This window comes from Danio rerio, chromosome 2, assembly GCF_049306965.1.
Source record: "Danio rerio strain Tuebingen ecotype United States chromosome 2, GRCz12tu, whole genome shotgun sequence".
In the NCBI taxonomy this organism is placed as follows: domain Eukaryota; kingdom Metazoa; phylum Chordata; class Actinopteri; order Cypriniformes; family Danionidae; genus Danio; species Danio rerio.
Genome location: NC_133177.1, coordinates 13004024 through 13021443, shown reverse-complemented (window position 1 = coordinate 13021443; position 17420 = coordinate 13004024). Strand labels below are relative to the sequence as shown.

Below are 17420 nucleotides of genomic sequence, written 5' to 3'. Positions count from 1 at the left end.
AACTAAGAAAATCTGTAAATGTTTTAAAATAATCCTCTACTGCACCAAGGCTGCATTTATTTAATCAAAAATACAAATAGTAAAATTGTGAAATGTTATTGCACTATGAAATAACTGTTCAAAAGTAGTGTATAATTTAATAAAAAAATTTATTACATTGATTTTAAAGAATAATTTTTAGCTTTATTTCTCGAGTCTTCAGAGTCACATGATTCTTCAGAAATCACTCTAATATGAATTATTATTATAATTTTTATTATTAATGGTAATAGTAATAAAAGCAATAAAAACTGGAGCAATAAATTCATTTAAAATGACATACAATAAAAAATGTAATTTAACATTTTAATAAATATTTAACAATTTAAAAAAATGTTTTTTTACATTTAATAAGTGCAGCTTAAAAAGAACATTAAAAAAAAAAAAAAATGACCCAAAACATTTGACCGGTAGTATCCTCTAAAAAACTTATTGGATTGAAAGATTCAATGCATAAAAAGTTATTCAGGTAACAAACAATGGCAATTAAGAACCCTTTTTAAAGAGTAAAGGATTTAGCAAATAGGGTCAGTTTAAATTTCACATTGACTTTAAATAAATTATTAAAACTATATTATGTCTTGCCTCACAGGTTCCTCTGACATTTCTGGCTCATATTAAAATGTCACGTTGCTTCTGGTGCAAAGTGATAAATCTTCTTTGTTCAGATTTTCTTTCTTTCTTTCTTTCTTTCTTTCTTTCTTTCTTTCTTTCTTTCTTTCTTTCTTTCTTTCTTTCTTTCTTTCTTTCCCTTGCCTCTTTCCATCAGGGCTCTCTGTAGTTGAAGAACTTTCTCCTGAGCACTTCTTCATCCTCTCTGTGCTAAGAATAGCAGCCTGTTTACTTACTTTGTTCCAGTTTCTTCCCTACTTTCACCGTAAGCTCTTTTTCCTGAAGTTTTACTAGGCCAGCAGTGATGTACAACTCTGCTGTATAACTTTGGTCTGATATAAGCTGATATTTCCCCCCTCAGAATGTGCACATTTATTTTTCAGAGAAAGGGCTGTTTTATTAACATTATGAACAGGGTACAGTGTGTGTGTGTGTGTGTGTGTGTGTGTGTGTGTGTGTGTGTGTGTGTGTGTGTGTGTGTGTGTGTGTGTGTGTGTGTGTGTGTGTGTGTGTGTGTGTGTGTGTGTGTGTGTGTGTGTGTGTGTGTGTGTGCCTGTTTAATGTATATGGTACTGATTATATGTTAATTTCTGCAGCTGTTCATTCAAATATGACTAAGTCTACTGTCTGACAATGATGCATTTTTTGTAATATGATTAGTATGGGAAATATTCTGAGCTGACCATTCATACACATATTTCAAAACATTTTTACTTTAATAATAATAATAAATATATCTTTTACTTTAATGTTTAATAAAATTATTTATTATTTTGAATACTCTTGATCTCTATTTTGATATATTTATGTAAATCATTTCTACTGAACCATTTCAACCTTTTTTTTTCAAATGATAGCAGTTTAGATGCATTACTATTATTCTTTTTCGTTCTTTCTTCTTTTGACATACACATAGATTTAATAAACAAGTGTGTTCTGCCAGCTTTCCATTCTACATACTTTGTGTGTGTGTGTGTGTGTGTGTGTGTGTGTGTGTGTGTGTGTGTGTGTGTGTGTGTGTGTGTGTGTGTGTGTGTGTGTGTGTGTGTGTGTGTGTGTGTGTGTGTGTGTGTGTGCTATTCTTTACAGTGGTCACTGATTAAGTCAGTTTTTAATACACTTGATGGACTGTGTTGTAGTCTATACTGCTTTGTGAGGGTGTAATTAGGGCTTGTCTGTAGTCTGTATCCAAGTGGGAACCTGAGAGGATCTCATTATCAGTGGTTGACGTATAGTGTGTCTATTGATTTCTGCAGGAAAACAGCAGTGAACAATGCTTACTGCAGGACCACCTTCTGACCACTAGGGGCGCCGCAGAACCACAAATCAGCATCACACGCTGTTCTGTTCTCACAGCTGCTTCAGACTGCAGTTTGGCAGACTGCATTAATCTCAGAACAGTACAGTTCAAAGAGCAGCTAAACACTAGAGAAATGCCATATATGGTATTTCTGTCTTATACCAGTGGCTTAGAAAAGAAAATTACACAGGAGTTTGAATTATTTGGAAATTATCATAAAGAACGTTAAATATTTACAAAAAAGAAAAAGTAAAAATCTATATACAGTTTTGTATACAGAATTATTAACCATTAAGTTTGGTATTTGCCCCCTTGTTTATTTTTTACCTATTTTATGTTTTCTTTAACAGAAAGAAGATTTTTAACACATTTCTAAACATATTAGTTTTAATGCATGACTGTATAATGTCATCTGTCTATATGATTCAATTCATAATTAAGGAGATAAAATTGTATCAAAGTCAACACCACTTGTGACACAAATATCTATTTTAGTAAGTAAATACATAACTATAAAATTAATACATTTATAATTATTCAGTAGAACAAAAATATATAATGTATTAGATATTGTTATTATTACCATTATCATCATATTATTATTATCATCATCATTATTATTATTACTATAATCATTAACAATAATAAAAACAATTTTTAGCATGTAAATAGGCAACCACAGATTATTAAAGGGACTAAACCGAAAACAATATGAATGAATGAATGAATAATCATAAAAATTCTATTACATTATAATAAATTTTATTTAATTTTTTCTACAGATTAATTATAAATTAATTATTTTAGTAGTATGTATTTACACAGATATATACATTATCATTATCATCATCATCATCATCATCATCATCATTACTATCATCCTTATCATTAATAATAATAATAAATTGCATTTTTATTCTGGCATTTATTACAACCCATCCATATTATTAATATTATCATAGTTATTCATTCATTCATTCATTCATTCATTCATTCATTCATTCATATTCTTTTCGGCTTAGTGTCTTTATTAATCCAGGGTCGCCACAGCGGAATGCTCATTCACACTCGTACACTACGGACAACTTAGCCTTCCCAATTCACCTGTACCGCATGTCTTTGGACTGTGGGGGAAACTGGTTCGAACCTCAGCTGGGTCAGTTGGTGTTTCTGTGTGGAGTTTGCATGTTCTCCCTGCATTCGCGTGGGTTTCCTCCGGGTGCTCCGGTTTCCCCAACAGTCCAAAGACATGCGGTACAGGTGAATTGGGTAGGCTAAATTGTCCATAGTGTATGTGTGTGTGTGTGGATGTTTCCCAGAGATGGGTTGCGGCTGGAAGGGCATCCGCTGCGTAAAAACTTGCTGCATTGGCGGGTTCATTCTGCTGTGGCGACCCCGGATTAATAAAAGGACTAAGCCGACAAGAAAATGAATGAATAAATGTATTTTTATTAATATTATTATTATTATTATTAGTGTAAGTATACACAGCATTTTTTTCTAATGATTTTAAAGACCCTTTATCAACTACTATATATTATTACTATAATTCTACCGTAATAATAATAATAATAAGAAGAAGAAGAAGAAGAAGAAGAGGAAGAAAAATAAGATTTATAATGCAAAATACTTATTGAATTCAATGTGTAAACTGTTTACTTTATAATGCTAAATGCTTTCTTTATTATTATCCTCTTATTATCATCTTCTCATTCAATCCATATTTATGTAAAAAATATTTTTCCATGATGTATTTACTTTAATCTTGATAGAGAAAGTCAAGAACAAAAACAGTATTTTTACTTTCAGTTGTTAATATTACTGTACTAAAAGGGGATGCAAAATATCACAGTGATGTAAATACTAAACACGCGCCCATGTGATGTTAGCATCATTATGAATAAATTAATTTAAACTTCAAAGAAAGGGACCAAGTCAAGCTCAAAATGAAACCATACCTGACTTTCTTCTAATATAAAACAATGTCTGGGTTGAGAGTAAAGCTATTTATAGATGCTCACACTCTCAGCATTAAAGAGGATTGATTGTGTCAGGTAATGAGCGTGTCAGCGTCAGCAGATCCCCAAGGCTCAAATTAATGAGCAACAGGAATTTTTTTGTCCATTGGGTCATCTCATACATTGACAAAAAATACCAATTTCCAATTAGAATGACTCAGGAGCCAAAAAAGCCCCAAGCAACACTTTATCTACCACAGAGCATGTGTGAGAAAATGAAGATTACTCTTTCCTAAAGGATTCTTACAGAAAGCTGCTTAGTAAAAAAAAAAAAAAAAAAGGAAAAGAAAAGTCTCATTCTGTAGTACTGTGTTATATATATATATATATATATATATATATATATATATATATATATATATATATATATATATATATATATATATATATATATATATATATATATATATATATTTTAACATTTAAACCTTGGAAGGAGAAAACCTTTTTCAAGGTGTTAGACCAACCATGCCTTTTTTACACCGGCCATTTTATTTTCTGCATACCTACATAGCAACAGCAAAAATGTTACATGATTTTGTTTTGTTTTGATCCTCGATTGGTCTCACGCATGTCAAGTGATGTGATTTCACAGGTAAGAGTTCACCAAGCTTGGACTTTGCACCGCAGCAACCTGCGAAACTTGATGCATGACACTGCGTTTTCGGTCTGATGCATTTACATGCGTATTAATGGAAGTCTATGGGGAGCAAAGCCCAGTGTGACCGCAGCTTCAGTATACATGAATTAATGCCAATGTGTTAGTCGGAGCTCTAAGAACATTGTGTAGCATGCCACGCTGCTCCGTCTATAGTGTTTTAGTCCGTTACTAACCTGTACAGGGGCTTGTGGTGTTATGGACTTAACGCAGTCTACTAGAGATAATAACACAAACTCTGTTTGAATAATTCAAAACATGACAATTTATTAGTCAGGTAATTGTGTATTATGCCAATTCATTCAGTCAATTCATAAACGATCAATACAAGACATCAAATTATCAAAGATAAATCCAAGATTAAAATATGCATACCTGATTTCAAAATATACATAACATGGAACATGAAGTTCCACTTTGTGGGCTGATCTGGGTAACAGAATCGCGCTGAACCTTTAAAGACTTTACCTTAAATAGTCAATCCAAGAAGAAAGGATTGCATTTAGTGGAAGAGTTTCTGCCTATAAAAGGCACACCCTTCACTGTGGTTCAGCAGATACGTGAAGTTATAAATCTATTGTTTTGATTATGTCTATTTCTGAGGGAATGAGAGCATTTTACCAGTCGCACTGAGACATTTCAAATGATATCAAACATGATAGATAAAGTAATTAGCGTAGCTGCTGTTCATAGTGTATATAAACAAGATGCAGAAACGTGTGTGGAAACCCGCTAAGTGATGCATTGAGTGTATGCTTTACTAAACAGATAGGTCTTTAATCTAGTTTTGAACTGAGAGAGTGTGTCTGAGCCTTGGACGTTATCAGGAAGGCTATTCCAGAGTGTAGGAGCCATATAAAGGAGAAGGCTTGACCTCCTTTACTCGACTTTGCTATTCTAGGTACTACCAGAAGCCCTGAGTTTTGAGATCTTAAAGAGCGAGTTGGATTGTAGCGAGACAGAAGGTTGGTTAAATAAACAGGAGCTAGATTGTTTAGAGCTTTATAGGTGAGAAGTAATATTTTAAATTCAATACGAAACTTAACAGGCAGCCAGTGTAAGGATGATAAAATTGGAGTGATATGATCATATTTTCTAGACCTGGTAAGAACTCTGGCAGCTGCATTTTGTACTAATTGAAGTTTGTTAATAGAGGATATGGGCAGCCAGCTAACAGAGCATTACAGCCTAGAAGTCATAAAAGCATAGACTAGCCTTTCTGCATCTGAGATGGATAGTATACTTCGTGATTTAGTGATATTTCTCAGATGGAAGAAGGCAGTTTTTGTGACATGGGATATATTATTTTAACATGCGTCAAGTTAAATTGCTGTCTAATATGACACCCAGATCTTTTATAGTAGCGCTAACGCTAACTTTGTATCCTTCTAATTGTAGATTGAGTTCTGAGAACTTCAGTGTACAGGATTTAAAGTGACTTGGATTAATATAGAACATTCATATTTTGAAATAACCATTCCGTGTGAGTAGAGTAAAAGGGGGCTGTGTGACCAAGAGGTGTTTTCGGGAGATGTTTCAAATGTAAATGGAGGAAAGAGAGGAGCTAGTTTTCCAGCATTCCCACCTGGTGGGTTGTAGAGCCGATTGTCTCTGTGTTTTCAGCTCATATTTGAAATGTCAAAGACATCAAAGTATTTGTGGTATCGCAAGTCTTACAGAGGTTGTGCAGAGATTCTAACTAACAATGTAGCTTTCAAGTACACAGTTCAAGATAACAACAATTTAACTGAATACACAGACATATTTTAGAAACCCACCTATTTGAACACATTTTACTTACTTATTGTTGATTCTTATTTAGTGCTTAAAACATGTCAGACTCTGCATCTGAACATATAGAGACAGAGTGGAGCACACTCAAAAATAAAAACAAATCAATCACCTGGCTCCCTTAAGGCTCCCTTATTGGGACAATGCCTTTGTGAATTAGACTGATAGCCTGTGTATGTGTATTATTGTTTAAATCATTGTTTTCTGCGGTGGTCCACTACAATATCATATTTTAAACTTTAGTTAATATGTGGACATAAGGTGTTTATGTCCACATATTAACTAAAGTTTAGGTACATATCTCTGAATGTAAAATGCTCAAACTTCAATGCAAGGGAGACATCTCTTTTACAGAGTTAACTTAGCAAAGCCTACAATGAACGAATATGGGGACTACAAAAAACATCCAGGCTAATGAGATCACAAACGTCCCAGGTTATACGCATTCACCGCGCATACCTGTATGCCTCACGCAGCAAAGGGCCGTGGTCACAGACACATTAGTAGAGAAAGAAAAATGCAGTCCAAATGCTGCTATTTCCATGGATCTTTTTCTGTTTCACTATTTGGCCTTCCAAGGGACATGACACAAAGAGATAAGTGGTTAAAATTCATTTTTAATCATGTTCCAGAATATTATAAAAAAAAAGATATAGCTCTTAGTGCAAAGCATTTAAGAAAAAGAAGCTGTGGATTGTGAGCCACAACCTGTAAGTATTTTTTTTTGTTAAACATTGTATCTTACATGCATAGTTTCTAGCCTTTTTTGTAGGCTATGTTGTAGTAAAGACCTAAACAAAGATGTAAACAATAAGAAACGTGGTTTGTTACCAGCAATTATTGTTAGTAATTTAGCTCATGCCTGCCAACATTTGTGGCCGAAGTTCCAGAGAACGGGACGTGTGGGGGATTTGGTTTGGTTTGGTGTGGTGGTCTCTGAGTAACAAAGTTGAGAACCGAGGGGATGGATGGGCTGCAGGTGTATGTGGTGTTATCAACTGTACCATAGTTTAGCTGGTGGTGACCAGATGCTATACCAAAATTGATGACCTGTCATAGGGATGCAATTACAGATGTTTTCTTGGGGAAATTACAAGATGGGAGGGTGGCAGGAGATGTGTGTCAAATACAAGAGTCTCTCAGGGGGAAAAAAAATAGGAGTTTGGCAGGTATGATTTAGCTACATGTATCCATTTTAGCCTTGTAAACATCCACAATCGTCACCAGTGACTGCAATGTATCTGTATGCGTCAGCATTCCGTGAGTTTTACATTTGAAATAATGGAGTATATCATGTACAGACATCCCAAGTCTCCCTGAGGCGCAGCCACTGTCCCCCCCCCCCCTGTTTTACCTGTTTTACTACTCATACCAGCAGCACTTTAAAAAACAGTCAAGACAGCATAAATGCATTTATGGTAATTTCATGAACCGTTTTACTCAGAATAAAGAAAATACCACATCATATCATTTATTCCTTTTCCTGCTACATATGTTTCATTATTTATTTATATACAAAATGTGTTGTTTTCAGAATAGGTTTGTCCATGCTTTCAGTATATTTTCATTTATTTATTCAGCATAAACATACTCTTTATAAATACATGAAGTGCGTTTTAATTTTTTATTACAGTATCATTACGATTGCATTTTTATGCCATGGCTAAATCTCAGAAAGTGAACGAAAAACCAAAGTAGACCGCTTTACCTGCTATCTATTAGAAACGGAGACTTTACAGCCATCTTATAATGTACCATTTCCTATACTATATATATACACTATACTATACTACACTAGTTTGGGGTGCTGAAATGAAATGCTGTTGGCTTTGACCACATCTTACTAACGAAAAAAACAAACAAACATACCAATCAGAAACATCTCACAAGACTCGCATTTGCATGGGTTCAGCTATGTCCTCTTCATTTTCTGTGTCTGACTCAGGCTCAAACTGATACGGCCTCACTGACATTAATTACAGTCTGACAGACAGCATGCAAGAGAGGCATGACATTTCCTGGTGACGTAAAGCCAATCCGCCAATACAACACATAGCTGTGTTAGCTGACTAATCAGAGCCCTTTGAGGGCAGGCATTATGGGAGGAACCAGGAAATGTGATGGTGACTTCTACGTTAGCTCAGTAGCTGTATAAAATGAAGGTAAGATATGTGAACAAATATTGTGATTTTTTTGTAAATGAGTCACAAACAGACCCTGTTTTGCACCTTATAAACACAATCAAATCTTAAAAAACCATTGTGGATCACCCCTTTCAGCTAAATGCACTTCTCTATAAATAACAACACAAAGCATCTGAATAGTTGGGAAAGTAAATGTTAAAGAGTAATTTACCATTTATTGTCACGGTTACTACCTGTAATGGGTATATAAAGTAAATTACTGTAATTTATTCTTTGCACTACACAATTACACACAAATCCTACTTGTTTACAGTAAAATACTGTTTCCTTTTACTACAGCAAAACATAATCTATTTTAGAGTCAGTTACTGCATGATTTACAGAAAGGGTTAACATTGTATGACAGTGACATATTTATCATTCAAGATTTTTTTCTAGAGAGAAAAAAGTGACACCATTGCTCTATAAAATAGTACTGCTACAACTGATATTATGAAGATAATAGGCCACAGAAGGGGTATATATTTATATATACACACACACACACACACATATATATATATATATATATATATATATATATATATATATATATATATATATATATATATATACATATACACACACACACACACACACATATATATATATATATATATATATATATGTGTGTGTGTGTGTGTGTGTGTGTGTGTGTGTGTGTGTGTGTGTGTGTGTGTGTGTGTGTGTGTGTGTGTGTGTGTGTGTGTGTGTGTGTGTGTGTGTGTGTGTGTAGTAAAGCATTATTATTGTTTCAGTTGTAATGTCAAGCATTTTGACCAAAGGTGTCAGGAATCTTTCTGTCCTCAGCAGATGGCAGTGTAACCTTCCAAAAGACTGTGAATATCCCATATGTTAGACAACTGAAATGATTAGAATGTGTAGTCCTGTTTGTTTCCCTTCACTGGCAGACCTTTTTTTAATTTTCTTAAAACATAAGTATTTTGGTAGTTTAATAATTGAAAATGTTGACAGTTTAAAAGATAAACAGACCGACAGCTTTGTACATTTATTATACTATAGTGTATGCGAGTACACAGTGGACCGTGTCTTTAAAGCCTGTAAGAGTAGTAACAGTGCTACAGTATATTGTGTGTCTTATCAACAAGGGAGTTTATGTTGGTCTTGTTTGTGATGATGAAGCCATGTAGAATTAATGTGCTGTGCCATACAAGTTGTCATATATTGACTCTGAAGTGATACCTGGGAGTCAGCGGGACTGAAGGGAATCAAAGCCAACACACAGCCTGTGGGTTTGATTACTCTATCCTCTCCTGACAGATAAAACACAACTCTCGCTCTGAATTTTGAAGTCAATTTTTGTCCATGTCATTCTGTGCACTTCACTTGTGCATTTCCTTTGTGAAAGATGAGGTGGATTTCTTTTATATAACAGATGCTGTAGAGTAAGGCAAGGCAAGTTTATTTATATAGCACATTTCATACGCAATGATAATTCAACTTAACACATAAATAAGAATAAAAGAAACAATAAAATAAAATATTAAAATAGATAAAAACAGATTGAAACATGTTAAAACAGCTTATAAAAGAATAAAAAAATAAAAGAAAAACATAGTATTTTGAATTATGGGACATAACACAGTGCTCATTCATTAAAGGCACATCTAAACAGTTGTGTTTTCAGTCTTGATTTGAATGTGTCTAATGTTGTAGCACATCTGATCATTTCTGGAAGCTGATTCCAGCAGCAGGCTTAAGGCCACTCTTGGAATTTCTAATTTGCTTGATCCTAATGATCTGAGTGATCTTTTTATATTCAGTGAGCATGTCTGTAATATATTGAAGTCCTAGGCCATTTAGGGAATTATAGACAAGTAATGATACAATATCTATTCTGAATGTAACTGAGAGCCAGTGTAAAGACCTGAGGACAGGTGGGATGTGCTTTGATTTTTTAGCTCCGGTCAGAATCCTGGCTGCATTGTTCTGGATGAGCTGCAACTGTCTGATTGTCTTTTTGGGAAGGCCAGTGAGGAGTCTATTACAGTAATCCACCCTGCTGGTGATAAAAGCATGAACAAGTTTCTCAAAGTCCTCACTCGAAACAAAGCATCTAATTTATGCAATGTTTTTGGATGATAGTATGCTGATTTACTTACTGCTTTGACATGACTATTGAAATTCAGATTTGACTCCAGAATAACACCAAGATTCTTAACCCTTTTTTATTTGTTGTTTGACCCTTAGAGCCAAGGTACGCATTCACCTTGAGAACCTCATATCTGTTCCCAAATGCAATAACTTCAGTTTCCTTTTTTGTTTAACTGAAGAATGTTTTTGCACATCCAACTGTTTATTTCATCAATGCATTGGCATAAGGTGTCAATATGGTAGTCATTTGGCAGTGAGGCTATGTATAGCTGTGGTAGAAGAGTTGTTTTTTTCTCATTATTTGGCTTAGTGGGAGCATATAAAGGTTGAACAAGAGAGGTGCCAAAATAAACGTTGTGGGAATCCATATATCATGGGTGTCCACCCTGACCTATGGTCACCTATACTGACATAGTAACCTCTCTCTTCAAGGAAAGATCTAAACCATTTGAGGGCTGTCCCAGACAGCCCAACCCAGTTTTCCTGCCTACAGAAGAATGCTGTGATCGACAGTTTCAAATGCAGAACTGAGATCACGCAATACCAGCACTGTTAGTTTGCCTTAATCTGAACAACTAAAATAAGATATTCATTGTGTTTTCTTGCTTTCTTAAAAAATAGCATTCATTTATTAGCACTCATTCACTGATTTATTAAAATTACTTGCAGTAAAAGGAATCTTAAGTCATTTCATGTTGACGTCACATACAATATTAGACCTCCCACAAAATCCAGAATAGAATACATGTTGAAAAGACAGTTTGCACAAACCAATGTGTGTGTGATGTCAATGTACTCCAAGAGCAATTCAAAAATATATCCAACAGTGAGTAGGAGGGATGCTTATTTACAAGGTCAGAAAACTTAACAACTTAAATTATTCAGTTCACCAAACTTAGTACTACACTGAACAATTTAAGTATAGTCTACAAAACCGGCAAGTTAAATAACCTTAAATATGCAAGTTTTGGGAGATTCCATACTCAATTAAAATGAGGCAATGAGTTTACTCAGTTAATTTAGTTCAGTCAGATATTAGAGTTTTTAGTGTATGTATTTATATATATATATATATAGGTGACGCAGTGGCGCAGTAGGTAGTGCTGTCGCCTCACAGCAAGAAGGTTGCTGGGTTGCTGGTTCGAACCTCGGCTCAGTTGGTGTTTCTGTGTGGAGTTTGCATGTTTTCCCTACATTTGCGTGGGTTTTCTCCGGGTGCTGCGGTTTCCTCCAGTCCAAAGACATCTGGTACAGGTGAAAGATGGGTTGCGGCTGGAAGGACATCCGCTGCGTAAAAACGTTCTGGATAAGTTGGCGGTTCATTCCGCTGTGTATACAAACACACACACACACACATATATATATATATATATATATATATATATATATATATATATATATATATATATATATATATATATATATATATATATATGTGTGTATACCTTACACTTAAAAGGTTAATAGAATTTTACAGTCAAGAATACATTTGTGAAAATGACCTATATTTTTCCAAAGGATTAATTATGATTTTGTGCTCACTACACTTGAAATCTTAAGTTTATGCAGTTTCATGGTACAAAAGTTAAATTAACTCATATTTTTAAGTGACAGGACCAAAACTACTTTAAGTTATCTATAGTCAACTTGAATTAATTGTTTAAGTAAAGACAACATTAGGGTTTACATTGTAGAAGCAAAGTTCCTAGCTGTGTTTTTTTCTGAGTTATCACCCCTATGCCCTGTTCCTTTCCAAAACTTCACCAGTTATTCTGAATGATTTTGAAAGGTTAAAGTTGTCTTACTCACATTTTATTATTTGCATTTTAACAGTCTTAATGTTGACGAGTGTGCTAATTTACAGGTGTAAATTTCTGAAGCATGGGAAAATTTAACGTGTGTTAATGGTTTTAATTTATATTTAACTAGTAGGCCTGTCATTATTGTGCTTTATCTCGTGTTTATTGTATTGTTTTGTGTTGTTATTCTAAGTGGTTTTATGTTTCATTTTTCAGTGGTAGAAAAAAAGCATGGAATATTCATATTATATCATATTCATATATATCATTTTTGAAAAAGAAAGAAAATTGTTTGTAAGAGCAATTGTTTCCAGTTGTAAGAGCAGCAAATAATAACTTGACTTCTAGTTGATAGTTTGGAAAAGTGGCAGAAGGTTTTTCTGTTGAATCATCAGTTGAACTGCATCCCATTTATCACAAATACTGCAGAAGACCTAATGGAACCAACTCACAACTCGCAGAGATCAGTCTGGTGAAGGAAAAATCATGGTTTGGGGTTACATTCAGTATGGGGGCTCCAGCATTGGCAAGCCCAGTCACATTATTGAGCATGTCTGGGGTAAGATGGAGGAGGAGGCTCTGAAGATGAATCCAAAGAATCATGATAAACTTTGGGAGTTCTGCAAGAACGCTTCCTTTGATGACTTTATTAATAAGTATTGATAAGTATTGATAAGTATTGATTAATTAAGTAATTGATACCAGATGACTTTATTAATAAGTTATTTGAGTCATTGCAGAGATGGATGCAGTCATCCAAGCTCATGGGAGTCATACACTAACTCTTTTTCCACTGCACCATGACTTTATATTCTATACTGGACATTATTTCTGTTAAGTGACAAGACTTTTGTCTAAGCAAAGTCAGACTTTACTGTCCTTATTAAATAATTAAAAATCAAGATATGATCATATTTTATTTTGTTAAAATTAGTGTAATCTAGAGGACTTTGCCTTTCAAATAAGCCACTCCTGATACCAAATTATCAACTAGCAGTCAATTTATTATTTGTTTTTCCTATAGTTTGGATAGCTGACAAGACGTTTGTCAGTTAGTATATGTTGAATAGTCTTAAACTGAATAAATATTATTGTTACCTTACACAATGAACATGCCTTTTCCACAATTATGCCATAATACAATTTCATCTACTTTTAAGTTCTTTATTGGAGTGGAACATGACATTTTTCACTTTTAGCACACATCGCTCTAGTGCTTGTAAATAAACCCTTGCATTCTAACTGCAGTGAATTTGTGGCATCTGCATTAGCAGAACTCACCATCTGAAGTCAAGGGGTTAGCTTGAGCTTATCAGGGTGTTTAGATGTGTGGTTTTGTAATGCTGATACATGCTGTGTAAATGGATCCTAATGGATTGGTAAGTGGTTTGGTGCTGATGCCGGTGAAACAGTTTAAAGCAGTTTTCTGCTAGATGTGTGTTTGTGAGTGTTGATTTGGGGCTGTCAGAGGTTGGACACCGCTGACTCCATGAACGCGATACTGTTCTCATGTGTCGCTGTTCCACTCAGCAGGGGTTTCATGAGTCAACTTAAGTACTTGAGAAAGGTCAGTTAGTTTTACATTTGCTGGAATATACCATATTAGCTTACACAAACAGATGAAGGCCTATGCATTTACTGTATATCCTAAAATGTTAAAGGTGCAGTTCACATAAAAGCAGTCGTGAATCACTCTTGCCATGAAAAAAATGTCGGAGCTTCTGTTTTTCATATGGTGGTTTTACTAAAAGTTCAGATCTTATGATTTATTCTGCAAATCCCTAAAGTCGTTGTATGAGGAAAAAATTAAAAGTGAAGCTGCTCTCAAATCTTATTTGTGGTATTTTTTAAGAACCTGTTGGCAGGCAGATAAATAAGCTGCATTTCACATTTTGTGTGGAGCAAATTTTAGCAACATAGGCTCATTCTGAAAACGTAGCTCTATATGCATTTCTGGAGACCGCGGATTATGTAGCCAGAAGTACGCATGGCTGCATGTCATCTTTAAAACGAACGCTACAAGGCGGTATGATGGTGTTCCTTTTTGCACTTACCAGCTGACTGCTTACCTCCAAATGAACGGCTTTTCCGCTGTTACCAGTTTGTCCAGTAGATCGCCATATACTGTACGTTGGTGGACTTGAGACGCAGAGGCGTTGACCACGATAATGGGGTTCGAGTCTGGCAAAGAATGGTTTAAGTCAAAAAACAGAAGACAAAAAATAAAATAAACAAGTAAATAACATGGTGAAAATGTGGTAAAATCAGAAAAAATTATAAAAATCAGGCGAGGGCTTTTTTTCTGGATTGCTTTTTAAAACTGTCAGTTGGGTTTAGGAAAGTGAATGGGAGGGTCAATCAGTGCTTTTGAAAACACTACTGGTTGGCTTTATGGAAGGAGGTCAGTCAGTTAGTTGGTCCACAGCGGCCTCTGGTAGATTTACGCAAGAAAGACGGGCGTGAATGGCAATAGTAAAAGAAATTTGTGATGTCAAAAAGCGTACACAGCAGCCTGTGGTGGATTTGTATTAAATAAATTGTTATTTAAAAAATGTAGCTCCTGAGACGTATTTGGCTCTCTCCAGAATCTTCATTTTGAGCCTAGGTTGAATTTTACAGTTTGTCTTATAAAATGTAACCTTAAAAAGATTATATTGTTACAGTCTAAAAGATTGTTTCATGGCTGTCAAAAGGTGGTCACAATACACTTTTTGTTGCACTGACTTCCATATGCTAATGTAATTATTTATTTATTTATTTATTTTTTGTGAAATGACAACCTTGATGAATTTTAGATTTCAAGATGTGAACTCAAACCTGCAAATTCACACACAATCGTGTAAAGAATTGACCAATAGATGATCAGTACAATATGCTGTGACCTGTATTAAAAAAAAAATGTTCAGTGCTTCACCTACCATTCTCTCTCTCTCTCTCTCTCTCTCTCTCTCTCACACACACACACACACACACACACACACACACACACACACACCCTGAGTGGCATCATTTTCAACAACATTTTTAAATACCCATCAAACAAGAATAAAGACCCCCCCCCCACATCCACCCCCTCATCTAAACATCTAAAAAAGATGTTTTAAAAAGATGCCACAGAGTGAGACATCATATTACCACTGTTGTAGCGGGACTCAAAACTGCATCCGTCAGCATATGCTGCAGAAATTGAATCTCAAAATATGTTAGGGCGAGTTTTTGTGTTGCAACCTTTTTATTTTTCTACAAAATGTTTGCACTGATTACTATTACTAAATAGCAAAAAATAAAAAACAAGAGAAACAAAAAATATATACAATTTTGTTGAAATGTTGTAGTTTGTTTCAATATTTAGCATGAATTTAATTGTATTATCTTTCCATTTTTTAAAGATGTCCTGTTACTAAAATATTATTTTAATAAATATATCTGTTTAATAAATCTATTTTGTTTAAATGCACCGATAAATATTATCCATATTCACTGACAAATGAAAAAAATAAATTCATTTTCAATATGGGGTGTATTCAAGTATGCTGAGCAGTGAGCACTGTACCTGCTGTGAGCTGATATAACTGACACAGCTGTAGGCAATATTACACAGCTCATTAAGCCTAAACATGTAGATTTTAGATGGATTCAATCACCTCCTTTTATGATGCTCAGTTGTTTAATTCAATTTATGTTTACTTGTATATCGCTTTTTTGCACTAATTACAATTCAAAATCATTACAGTCAAAATCAGTAAGGTAAAGCAGTTTTATAGGGTGAAAATTATAAATGAACATGTAATAATAGTAGATAACGTGTATTTGTGTATTGTTTATTTTTCTCTTTAAGTCCTCGTAGAGTTGGCATCCTCTCTTCACAGGTCTTATATCTGAGTGGAACTCCACAATCTAGAGGTCTCAAGAACAAATGAAAAGAATTAGTGCAGCTGCTGTTCATAATTTATTTGCACATGAGATATAAATGTAATGTAAAAGAATGCAATTGAAGGATTGGATTTAACTCTGAATAGCTCGAAAGGTATAGTTCAAATGTTATAAAAGTATGTGCTTTTTGAAATGCAGTTGGATCACGGAGAGTTGGAACAAATCTTTTAATCACAGTTCCTTTGCAAATCCTGTCTTGTGGATATGATCTCGCGTTACATCTGAGACATGTTACAGTTTTTCTCGATTGCTAAAACAAATTTCTGAACTTTGCTCCATTTTCTTACACCATTAAACACAAAACCTCAATGAAGTACTGTGGGTCTCACCACTGTAGGACTTATTGTGATCAAGTTTTTTATTGATTTTGATTTTACACATAGGACTTATTTATAAGTTGTTTGTCATATTTTCTTCACATCTATATCAGCAATTCATCCAAAACTACTATTATTTGTACAGTATATTCATTCTCCCAAGATTTTTTCAGTTCGTCTTTAATTGGAAGAGTCTCAGTTTGCCTCCTTAGTGAACACCAGTACACCATATTTAGGTGTTTAATATTTCTAAACATCCTCTGCGTTTCCACCTGCAGCACTGAGACTGAGAATGAATATTGTATGTGCTTCACATCCAATCCTTAATGACTGATATTTGATTCCATCTCATTTCTTAAGCAAATATGCTGATGCCAAATTGTCAACTATACTGCCATTATATATTACTGATCCTAGGATTGTGCAGTATACTATTTTCAATGATTGTTGACTTTTGTTGCCATTTGTCTGTTGTTTTCTTTATGTGTTGCATAATTTCCATCCAAACTCCCAGCACTGACCACTTTCTTAATCAATTTTCTGTTCTGATCTCAAGTTTAGACAAATGACTGAGAAAGAACCAATCAGAGACTGCATTTTTAGATGTCATAATGTAGACTTCTTACAAAGTATTTTACAGTAATTTCAAAATACA

At 34.4% G+C, this 17420-nt stretch overlaps 1 protein-coding gene and 1 long non-coding RNA gene across 5 annotated transcripts in view; one reads left to right on the top strand and one right to left on the bottom strand.

The window, feature by feature from the left end:
• dpp6b (dipeptidyl-peptidase 6b) overlaps window positions 1–17420 on the top strand; it is a 298152-nt gene that overhangs the window by 114352 nt on the left and 166380 nt on the right. The window lies entirely within an intron of this gene.
• The window catches only part of LOC141377822 (uncharacterized), a 45470-nt gene continuing 38060 nt past the window's right edge, over window positions 10011–17420 (bottom strand). Inside the window, exons 2-3 of the long non-coding RNA XR_012390810.1 lie at window positions 14585–14696; window positions 10011–12043 (exon numbers count right to left, since the gene is read on the bottom strand). This is a non-coding gene — a long non-coding RNA (uncharacterized lncRNA). The remainder of the gene's footprint in view (window positions 12044–14584; window positions 14697–17420) is intronic.